Genomic DNA, 12,205 nt, shown 5'->3' on the forward strand with positions numbered 1-12,205 from the left:
CTAGTCAGCACACCTCGTTATTAGACTAAGTCTTCCTTAAAATCAACATAAACACTTCTTTATTTTGGAGATAAACATGCTGGTAAATTCAGTGGACATAATTTGGGATGAATGTAGGATACAACTTTTTAATCTTTTTTTTTTCTGTTTGAGCAGTCTCTAATGAAAGCTGTGTATGAGACACCCCTGCTCCTGCATCTTCTCGGTTGTTTCTTCCTGCTATTTGCCCCTCTCCTTTCCTACTTGTCACGATTTGACTTTCCTTTCCGGGATCTTTTCGCAGTCTTTGTCCAGCTGTAGCCTGGTGAGAACCACCTTGCTGGGGTGGATGCCCGCATGGACAGCTGTGCCACTAGCCTTTTCTTGCTGCACTTGTTCAACATCGATATGTTTCTTACTGTGCACTTGGACCACTTTACCAATCTGTTGACCTTTGTAGTGTCCTAGAACAACCTGAATTTCACCACCCTTTTGAATGGACATAGATTGAACATTGTACTCCTGCCTCAGCTCTTTGGAAAGAGGGGAAGACATGATTGCTCTTCCTTCGAATGTGAGAAGGAGCATGGAAATGCTATTTGCAGTTCTTGGTTTGGTCAGAAGTCACAAATAGATTAAACTTCATTTTGGTGGCTGCAGTCACTTTTTTTTAAAAAAAGTAGAAGGGTAGTTATGGAAGGAAAAGGAAGTAAAAATAATCAAAAGAATGTTCTTGAACATATTCATTATAGAGAATGATTAACAAAAAGGTGGAATACCATGGTTTTTAGTTCGTTAAGTTCCATCCATGCCCTCTCAGTCTTTGGAAAATATTTTTGTATATCACTACTTTGAGGAAAAAAAAGGAAAGACTACATGTTTCTCTATCCAATATCATGGAAAGGAACTTTGTTCTTAGACAACATGAATCATGACCTCAAATACAGCTTCATGTTTGCTATAAAACACAACCATTTCTACCCACGGAGAAGCACTTCATAATTCTGTTCCTACCTCCTGATGACACTTCCTGAGGAAGGTGATGCTTGTGACTATGGATGGATTTTTGAAAGCCCACTGATGGAAATTAACAACAATGCTCATGCATGTAAAAACAAGGAGTTTCTTTCTTTACCAAAAATAGCAAGAAAACAGATGTGTGATCAAACATCACAGTGCTGTCATCCTAGTCAAAAATGCCAAGGGTTTTTCCTTCTAATTATGTTATACTTGGCAAAGATAGTATTCTTCATTTTGAGATACCGAAAACTTTTGCATGTTCTGAAGGGCTCAACAGGGAAATTCTTTGATATAAAGGTGTGGATGCAACAGAAGAGACCCAGAGCTAGCTTCGTTTGACTGTCTCATCAAACTGCTTGTGGATAACTACAGAATCAAGGGGTATTCACTTGGTTGGTTATATCAGGAAAAGGCCTCTCAACATGAAAGATGGACCATGCTAGCAAAATGAAGCAAAATGAAATATCATGTTTCTTCCTCAGTTAGAAGCTATCTCCAGATTATGTGGGTTCAGGTTTCCAGTGAAATACCTTTGGCTGGGAATTGCAATATAGTTAATATATATTTTTAAGTCCAGACTTTATATTTGGTAAAATAAAAGCATTGGTAATATTCCAATGTGCTGAAAACAAGCCTTGGGAATAGCCACAGAATTCAATACTCTAATAGATTATTCAGATAGTGAAACAGCGGGTGGATGGATTTGGGTTTCCCTTGGCTAATAACCTGATTCACACCGTTGTTATCTTTGACCTGGATTACAACAATAACCTCTAAGTTGGTTTTTCTACTTACACTTCTGGACCCGAGCCTGTGTTCTGCTTGCAATGGTCACTTCAGTGGCTTTAGGGTACCATTCACTATGATCTACCATGTCCTCTGCCTTTTCATCGACTGCTACGCTCTTACTTCCCTCTGTAACAGCCACCAGTATTTCAGATGTCACTCTGAGGTTATGGTAGTGGTTTCAGAATGTTCTTTGTCCTTGCTATGTAGGCTGCTGTCTTAGAGCCCACCCTCTTCTTTCCTTAGCCTACCCTCAGTAGCAGAGATATCTGCAAGGTTGACCATCATCTCTCTCAAGCATAAACTTCACGGAAGCTTTCCCTAGCTCTCCTATCTAAGATTACAGAGCTTAATAATTTCCCAATATCTTTTCACTGTTTTATTATTTCTTAATTTTTTGCAGTTGAAGGTAAGCATTTATATTTATTTTTTATCACCGTTGTATTTCCAATAACCAGCAAAATTTCTGGCCCATAGAAAGAACTCGGCAAATACTTATTGATTTAAGGTTGTGAAAGAAGCCACCAGACTTCTGTTTCATCAAAAGTGGTAATGAAAAAAGAACACATACGGAGCGTTCCTTGACTTTCCTTTTCCGTATGTGTGTGTGTGAATGCATGTGTGCACGTGGATGTGCATGGGTGTGGAGGCCAGATAGTAATCTTGGGTGTCGTTTCTTAGTAACCATCTGTCTTTTTTCTTTAAGACAAGGTCTCTCACCGAGATCTGGACCTCTCCAACTAGGCCAGACTGGCTGACCAGCAAATATCGGCATACACCTGTCTCCACCTCACAGGCCTAGAATTATAAGGAAATACCAACCAACATGTTTCACTTTTCTCATTTTGGTTCTCAAGAGCAAATGCAGGTGCTCATGCTTACACAACAAGTACTTTACCAACTAAGCCAACATTTAAGCCAACCCAGTGTAAGTAAAGATGAACGCTATCTAGATAATGTAGGGTGTGTTTATGACTAGCAATAAGAAGTATTTTTGATGTCACTCCAAGGTTATGGTAGTGGTTTCAGAATGCTTGATGATTTTCTGCATCCAAAGACTTGTTTGAATTGAAACAAGATAAATAGTACCAACTAAAGAATGAGTTTCAAGATTTCTTGACAATGATTGAAGCACAAAATTGTTGCTTGACTCTTAATTGTACAAAGAAGAGAAACCATGACCCATGTTTCTAGACAATCTTGACTAAGTAAGTACTGGTTAATAATTTTCTAAGGTCCAATGTTTACTGGAAAAATTACATTAGCAACTGCTATGATAAAATAAAACTGACTGACCCTAGAAGGGCTGACTAGGGTATAAAATCTCTCAGGCATTGTTCACATGACTGCATAACTAGAGTCATTCCAGAAGACAGTTTGATAATGTCATATATAAATAATGTATCCTAGCAATCCACCTAGTGATTTTACTCAAGGGAAATAAAAACCTACATTCATACAAAACCTATATATGCATATTTATGACAGCATTTTGCATAAACTGTTACCAATTGTACATAAACTGCAAACAACTCAAATATTTAATGGGAGACTAAGCCAACAAAATTTCAGCCAGGAAATGGAATAGTATTCATCAACATAAAGGCTCAAACTACTGATATTTGCCAAAACATGATGCCCTTCGGAGGCAACCAACTAGGTGGTAGAAGCCAGTCAGTCATACATAGTGGATAGCTCCATTTGTATGCCATTTAGAGAAGGCATGGGGTGGAGAACAGATTAACAATTGCTAAGAGTTGGGGAATGTAGGCTGGTTTGACTGAAGAATCAATGTAAGAAAACCATGGGATGTGTATATCATTGCTTTTCATCCTATCCATAGTGGTGAACTGAACGCATGCCTGTGCTAAAGCTCACAGGGCTTCCATCAAAGCAAAAACCTTTCATTAAAAATGTCATAAATGCAAGCTATTGAAAAACAGGGAAGGCAGGGCAGGATCTTTTAGCACAGGATCTGGGCAGTTTGAAGGAATGTGCATCAAATCCTGTGTCCAGCGCTGCTGGCGGATGAATGAGCCTTGCACATCCCCTTACTTGTCCCTCCCCTGGGCCACATGCACAATCAGAGGGCGAGCAGTTCCACTTGCTATGTCTTCCACACTCTCGGGTGACCTAGAAGGTCAACCAGAAGGCAGGTGTTGTCAAACAGCATTCTCACGTGATGGCCGTCACTCTCTCAGGATACGTTATCGGCAGCTTTATGAGGTAAGGGTGTGCAATCTTCTTTTTTTTTTTTTTTTTTCATTTTCAGCTTACGGTCTTGGGAAGCATGTTTGACTAAGTCATTGAACTTCATGTTTCCATGTTTCAATACTGACATCAATGAGTTTAGGTATGGTCTTTTTTCCTATTCGCTTTTGGCTCATCAGAATATATAAATATATATGTATATATCTATATACATATAAATATTTCATTCTTGGAGTTCAGATACAACTACTTAGAACATGTTACTAGTCCATCACGACTAAACGCTAATTAATAACCTCATAATGCCAATGTTTACTTGAGAAATTATGTAAGTTTTTATGTAATATAAACTTTAAGTATTTCTCAGCTCCAAGGTAATATGAAGTTTTCCCAATGTTGATATAAAGGGATCCTGTTATGTTTTGGTGATACCAAGCTAATTCAAGAATTTGGCCTAATGGTTGGCTTCAAGCTAGTGTGTCTAAAATGACTGTTGAAAGGAGGTACACGTCTGTAGCTACAATCTTTGATACCTTCTATTTTTCATTCATGGCTTCTGTGACATTGTCAAATGAAAGCATAACCACTGGATAAATTCTGAATTTTAATTTTATTTTCACAAGAATCATCAATGGTATCTCCCACTCTCTCTCTTTCTCTCTCTCCCCAATAGCTGGATATTGATTGGTTTCCACATAACAGAAGAAGATCATATTAGTGATGCCCACAGCAAACATTTGTTTATTCTAGATACTGTAAGAAGAGTTTTATTTCATGTTTTCAATTATTCATCCTCTAAATTCTCATAGAGCTTGAATTTCTAAGTCTTCTATCTCTCCTTGGGGATCTAACTGTCCCAGCACATAAATGGATGTAAAGAAAACATGCTTGCAATTTTAAGTTTATAGACCATTCAGTAAATATTGCTTAGTTTGAAAATAAGGGAACTGATGAATTTTGTTGCACAATATAGAAAAGAAAAAGAAAGCCCCTTTGAGGCTGACACAATTTCTTTTTGGGAAATTATTTCTTTATACTTTCCAAGGTTTGAGCTGCATTTCAGAAGTAGCATGCTCCGGTACCACCCTTCTTTGTGTGCCGCTTGCTAGGCTTAAACCCAGGAACCACTCTGCACTGTCAACGTACTCTGAAGACAACGATGACCAGAAAACGAGGACTGAGGTGGGTGACAACTCTGCTGGGGACTCGAGTCCATAAACCATGCAGAAACTCCCAGAAACATCCACACAACTGCTCCGTAACTGGTGGAGAAGCATCTCTCTTCTACAGTCAGCGATGTGTAAAAAATTTCCTGCCATGTTCCAAGTCTGATCACCCTGCTCCCTCCCCCGCATTCCTCATATAAATCCTCCCCACTGTCCAATGGACCCAAGGTTATTTAAATTCTCAAGTGCAGAGGTATCTCATGAGCTAAGCACTCCATAGGAGTTCTGCTACAAAGCCCCAAGCCCTTCTCAGCAAGATGTACACCAACCAGTCATGCAGCTCTTATGCTCCTGGTAGATGAACACATCATTTCTAGAAGAAATTTGTGATTCGATTCAGTTCTAAAAATGATGAATAAACCTATTTAGACTGTTTTCTTGCAAGTTGCAAAATACAAAGTGGAAGAAGAGTTTGGTGTTTTATGGTATGTATATCAACATGGTTTAAGAGGTTCTTGTTTGTTTTCAAATGATAATCAGTGTCAGGAAAGTTTTCTGGAAATACTGGACTAATTATTTTATAGTTATATAATCAATCTAATTTATGGTTCCTCTGCTGTACCTTGAAAATTGAGTATTTACAGACTTTATGATATGTGTATCAACATGATTCAATGGAAAAAGAAATTAGACTGTTGAGACCAACTTTAGGTCAAATCCCATTTGATAGTTTATTAATTATGATCTTTGAGCAAAGTGTTTGAATTACTAGTACCAAGATAAGGGTGGCTTATATAGTGTTATTTCAAGGATTAATAAAAGTTACATAAGCAAAGTAATTAAAAAATTTAATGAGCACCTACTGTAAAATAATTGGCAAAGTCCTTGAAATTTGAGTTAATGGAGAACCAGTCTGCAGGGAACTTATTCTGAGTTGAGGATATGCACAAACAGGAAGACAATAGGGGGAGTTTCGCCTTGGCAGGGAGAGATGAGGTGTCAAGGAGACTCTTGAGGAGGAGAAATCTGCTGTAGTTCCACTGATGAGCAAGGACCAGCAGAGCCTGTGCAAAGACCCTGGAGCTGCACATGTGGCCAATAGGAAGGCCAGGAACGTGACCTGAGATGGGGATGGCAGGAAGGGCCCTCGGTGCAGTGTCCTACGCTGTCACTGCTGATTTTGATCAGAGGAAGGTCGTGGGAAAGCTGTGTTTTGGTACGCTCACTATGGCTGTAGGACCCGAGGCAGAGAGACATACCAGGAGGTGAGTGCACGAAGTGTGGAGAAAAAATGAGGGTCACGTAACATAGCGTCAGTGGTGTTGGTGAGAGAGGAAAAAAAATGGTTCAAGTTAGAGCTGCAGAGGAGGCAAGATGGGTAAGACTTTTGAGGAAGTTGGTGACGGAGAAAGGATAGTACCTCTCTCCTGGACAGAGGTGTACCTGGGTGCACCTTCCCCAGATGGAGCTAAAACAAGTTTTGGGGCAAGCCTTGGACATGCAGAGCGTGAATCATGAGGAATGCGAATAAATCTAAGATGCCGTTCATGCTGTCTCCCAGAGCTCCCTGTTCAAATCCATCACAGGAATCTTCTCTATGGCTTTTCCTCCATCTCGTGTCGCTTGCTCAAGCTCCCACTGGAAATATCTGAGACACCTCCCTCAGTTAACTGCTTTCCTTCAAGCCCCGGCATGCGAGCCTGCTTACCGAGAGCTACCAAGCCAGGCACACACAGCAGACACGAGGCACACAGGTCTGTGTAGTAGAAGAGGTCTGTGCAGGACAGGTAAGCTAAATATCACCACATATAAGAGGCAATGGGAGCCAGAGTAAGGAAAGAGTTCACCTTGAGCAAATGAACCTGGGAGAGTGATTGTGCCATAAAGGAAATGAAAAATAATCTCAATGAGATTTGGGAACTGGATAGCTTTAAGAGGTTCTTGCTTGTTTTCAAATGATAATCAGTGTCAGGAAAGTTTTCTGGAAATACCGGACTAATTATTTTATAGTTATATAATCAATCTAATTTATGGTTCCTCTGCTGTACCTTGAAAATTGAGTATTTACTGGTTCTTTATGAGCTGTAACATTTTATGGCCTGTCAGGGCCTTGATTGATACAGTGCACTGAAAATAATCATATAAGATTACCTTAAAATACTTATCAGTATCTGTCATTTTGACAGTGAAATTGCAATACTATAAATCTACAAAGATTAAAATGTTTAAGTGGAGTGTTCTAAGTCAAATATTTATTAAAATATCTCAATAAGAAAGATATACCCAAGAAAGAAACAGAAACATTTCTAATTTGACCCAAAGAAAAGTTAGCCCTGGGATTGTGGAATCATAACAAATCTTGTATTTTTTTTAATGGAACTTAAAGTTGCCCATCATTCTTTTTATGTATCTCATGACAGATATTTTCCAAGCTAGTATACAATTTTAGAAGATACTATCTATCTAATTTCATTTCTAAGCAACATCTGGAAATAGCAAAAGGAATTACTGATCTGTATATTCTTTAATAAGTCTACTATAAAAATCTGGATAAAATGTAACATGTGGATGATAGATTTTTCAATGACCTGAACTAGTGAGTTGTATCTAGTTAGTCTTGCTATAGCCTTTGTTCATCTTCTATATTTGACAGTCATCTTGCATAGACCCCCTCACCTGGTCCCTAACATCCCCACAATAGTATAAAGACCAACTTGTATAATGCAACATTATGACTTATAAAACTGCAAAAATAGAATTTACTCAAAAATAGAAGTAAGCTCTTAGCCATACACATACTTTAGTGGTGCAACTGCCTATAGAATTTTCTGGAATGAAGGGAATATTCTCCATCTCATCAATACTATGGTTATTTGTCATGTTTTCTGTGTGTTAAGATATGGTTAATATACTGGAAGACTTGAACTATCAATTTTCTTTAAGAAATTTAAACACAAATAGGTACAAGTGACTAAGGGCTACCATATTGAATAGTACAGCTAAGTGCTTATCAAGGGTCTGCTTGACATAGCAGGTATAGCATTTACTGAAATGGACAAGATTCCTTTTGTTTGGTGACCCAGATTTTCCCTCTAGCCTAGCTCAAGTCTTTGCTCCATCTTAAATTCTTCTCAATCACTTCACTGATGGAAATTTCTGAAATATCTTTCATTTTGCCCATGACCCTCCAGGCCTGGCTGATGGAGCATCTTTCTCTGTCCCAGAACCCCTTCAGAACACACGTTTGTTTCTTCTGCTTGTTTCTCCCCTGTTCCTCATCTTCACAGAGGCTATAAAACAGGATTGTATTTCCATCAGAGTCCCTACCACAGCATGCAACCATAAAACACAGAAACAGCGTCATTCAAGCCTCAAAGAAAAATGCATGAACAAAGTATCAGCCTGATTCATTATGAACAGTTATTGCAAACAGTGGACTTCCTAGCAAATGACAGGAAAACTCATTTGCATTTGCAACAAAATTATGTCACACACATCCACTGCAGCTCCTATCCTCTTGTACGTTGAATTACTGAGATTTTGTAATTAAAGAAATTCTGTTAACTTAGAAGGCTTTGGGGTTCATGGCTCCTGTGTGGGGCTTGACTTGAAGTCTTTGCTAACAATCTGGGTTAGCAAAAAAAATTTGAGGTAGATAAAAAGTCCTCTCGATACCCACAAGGACAAACAGCTCTAAATTATTAGGTACTGACAACATTCTAGGCAATGTGTTAAGAAAAAAATTCTCTACCCCTATCCTGGAACTTCTGAGTATTCCAAGGAGAGGTTTATCTTTCCATTTGACTAAGGAGGAAGAATAAACCTTACTAGTCCCTCTACAATAGGAGCTGCCTAGCTCCAAATCCTTCCTACTGTATTCTTTCTACTAAACCTTTTGGCCCCTCTTAAGCATCAGTCTGTCAGTCAGTCCAGTAGTTAATAAATTCCAGAGCCAATAATTTAAATTGTAATCATTTCCCTCTTAATATAAAAATGTTATCATAAATCATGTTTTTAAAGATATCTTTGATTTTTTATCGTCAAATAACTATATCCTAATTTCCTCCTTTTTCCTTTAAGGTTCCTATTTTGTAACATTTCTAAACTCTTCCTAACCATGTAGCAAGGAGCCCCGGAGGAGGCCCACACTGTCTTGGTTGGCTTAGTGGGCCTGGCAGCTGGGATTACCACTTGCTGAACTCAAGCAATTTTCTTTTTGAAGGAAGAAGAACCAGCTATGAACACACGGAGCACAAAGCTGAACTTAGTCAGATACTAGTTTGGGTATCCACTGTTGCCTTTGGTCCTCAAATCCCCCATTTATAAAGTTATCAAAACAATAGCAGGATCTATATGGTAAGTGTCATGAGAACTGAATTAATATTCTATGCATACAAGACTGCTGCAACATCAAACAAATCTAATCTCAATGTCACTTTATCACTAATATATATAATTTACATAATTAGCATGCATTATTTTTAAATTAGTGAAAGACTTCAACTTAATAACGAGGCATTCTTGGTAAGGGTAGGACAGAAGGATGGAGAAAGAGAACCTTCACCCTACAATATAATGTTTAGACATAACTATAATAGCAAAATGTATGAAGCAATGTTACATAAGAGAAGAATGAGTATCATAGTTATGGAGCCAAGATTGGCTTAATAAACCTTTCGTATATGTATTTTAATCTGCAAAAAAATAAGATATAGAATAATGAGCCCAGATTCTGTATTAATTAGGTAGTGTTTGATTCTCTCTCTAAGGTCTAGATAATAGGATTCATCAAATTCTGCTATACCCATAGATCAGTGCCTAGTGCAATCATCATCGGAGAGGGAGCAGGTGGAGAGAGAGAGCACAAATTGGAGATCTTCACCAGGTGCCTCTCCTTGGAACTTGAAAAAACTCAAGGAAGAGAGGGAGGAAGAAGGGTAGGAGCCTTAGGGGTAGTGGATACTAGGAGAACAATACCCACAAAAATCAACTAAGCCGGGCTCACAAGGGTTCAAAGAGACTGGCATGGCAAGCACAGGGCCTGCATGGGTCTTCATTAGGTCCTGTGTTTATATGTTATGGTTATTAGCTTGATATTCTTGCGGGACTCCTAACAGTGGGGATGAGGGTAGCTCTGACTCCTTCTTTTGCTCTTGGCACACTTTTCCTCCTACTGAGTTTCCTCTTTCAGCCCTGAAATGAGGGTTTGTGTCTAGTCTTGTATCTTGTTATGCTGTGTTTGGCTGATAACCCTGGGAGGACTGTTCTTTTCTGAATGAAAACAGAGTGGATTTGGGGAAGCAGGAAGGTGGAGAGGGGAGATGGGGAGGGGTGGAGGGAGGAGAACCCATGGTCAAAATGCATGGTATGAGAGGAGAATAAATGAAATATACAATTTTCATCAAATTAAACTGTATTTTCACAAGAAGGAGTAGTGAATTAAAGCTGCAAAGTAGAATAATAGTCGAGAATGGCCCTTGTGAACTAGTCCCACCATCTGCTCACAATCTTGGGCAGCTACTTAGTATCTATCTCTTTGCTTTAGTGCTACTGTCTATCAGAGAGAATAATAATGCTAACTAGAAACAGGGTTGCTATGAGGATGCATGAAGCAGTACTTGTAAACCTCTTAAAGCAATGCTGGAAACACTCTAAGAGCCCAATCGTTCACTGTAAACATGAAAGTTAAATTACTGCAGGCATTTCAGATGTAAAAGTCTGTAGCTATAATCATCCATGGCTTTTCAATATTAAGCCTATTACTACTGTTCAAATTGTTAGGAAGGTCTTATGGAATATTAACTGTGTAAAGATGTGTTATTTTATGTTGCAGAATATTACTCTATGTAAAGGGGTGTTGCATTTGTTCAGTTGCATTTGTATAACTCTATAAAGACATGTTACATTTGTTTCATCTTGCCTGCCAAAGCCACCTGACAGATCTAATAAAAAGCTGAGTGGTTAATAGCTCCGTAGTAGAGAGACAGGTGGGGCTGGTGGGCAGAGGGAATGAGCGGAAGAGAAATCTAGGCTGGAGGGGAAAGAATGAGGAAGAAAGAAAGGAAGACACCAGGGTCCTGCCAGTCAGGTAGCTGCTAACCATTCAGACACAGAGTAAGCAGGACAGGTAGGATACAAACAGAATGAAAGAAAGGAAAATGCCCAAGGCAAAACATAGATGAAGAGAAACAGGCCAAATTAAATTATAAGAGCTAGTGGGACAAGCATACTATAAGTTCAAGCATTCATAATTGCTAATAAGTGTCTTGATTTGGGAGCTAGTTGTCAGTTCAAGAAAGCCTGCTACAGGAGGGTAATGGTCCTTACTTTCAAAACTAAAAATATTAAAGGAAAAAATGTAAAAATATGATACATCCTGCAAGCATATGATTTTTTTGTTTTTAATAAAAAATAATTTAACATTCCTACAGTGGGGTGCAGATACTGTACGGAGAAGTAACAGCAAAGGAACAGCAGACATTCTCGAGGTGTGATGATGATGAATGAATAAACAATGGACACAAAAGTCGGTGCACATAAGAATCAGCACTCCCCTGAACCGAGAAGATGCCTTAGTTCTCATGAGCATATTCTGTCCCTTAAACCCACTTTCCCAGACTAAGGAAGCGAGGCTTCAGGAGAACTCTGGAAACATGTTTTCCCATGCATGTGTATGAGAGAGCTCAGGCACATGTATTGTCCGCCTTTCCTCATCTAGCAAACACAGTAGTGTACACTAAAGGTAAATGATTTATGATTAGCTTCCAAAGAACAAGTGTGTTGCCTTAGCCAAAAAACTGGAGCTACTAAAACAAATATTTGGGGGGAAGATCTTTGTAATTATCCAGATAAAGTTGGGATAAATAAATGCATCTGATGTAAAATTCTGCCAAAGTATATCTCAATAACTAAGAGGGCTTGTAGAGACTGGACCAGGATTCATTCCTCTCTAAAGACTGGCTCAGTGGTAGGTACATTACAACTGTATGGAACATGTGGAATTGATTGTATTATATGTATTGGAAGCTATCCAGTCAGAACTT

At 38.8% G+C, this 12,205-nt stretch overlaps 1 protein-coding gene and 1 pseudogene across 1 annotated transcript in view; both read right to left on the reverse strand.

Annotated features, from left to right (window-relative positions):
• Schip1 (schwannomin interacting protein 1) overlaps nt 1-12,205 on the reverse strand; it is a 629,199-nt gene that overhangs the window by 421,902 nt on the left and 195,092 nt on the right. The window lies entirely within an intron of this gene.
• LOC130865741 (60S ribosomal protein L26-like) lies at nt 160-625 on the reverse strand (annotated as a pseudogene).

This window comes from Chionomys nivalis, chromosome 24, assembly GCF_950005125.1.
Source record: "Chionomys nivalis chromosome 24, mChiNiv1.1, whole genome shotgun sequence".
Classification (NCBI taxonomy): Eukaryota; Metazoa; Chordata; class Mammalia; order Rodentia; family Cricetidae; genus Chionomys; species Chionomys nivalis.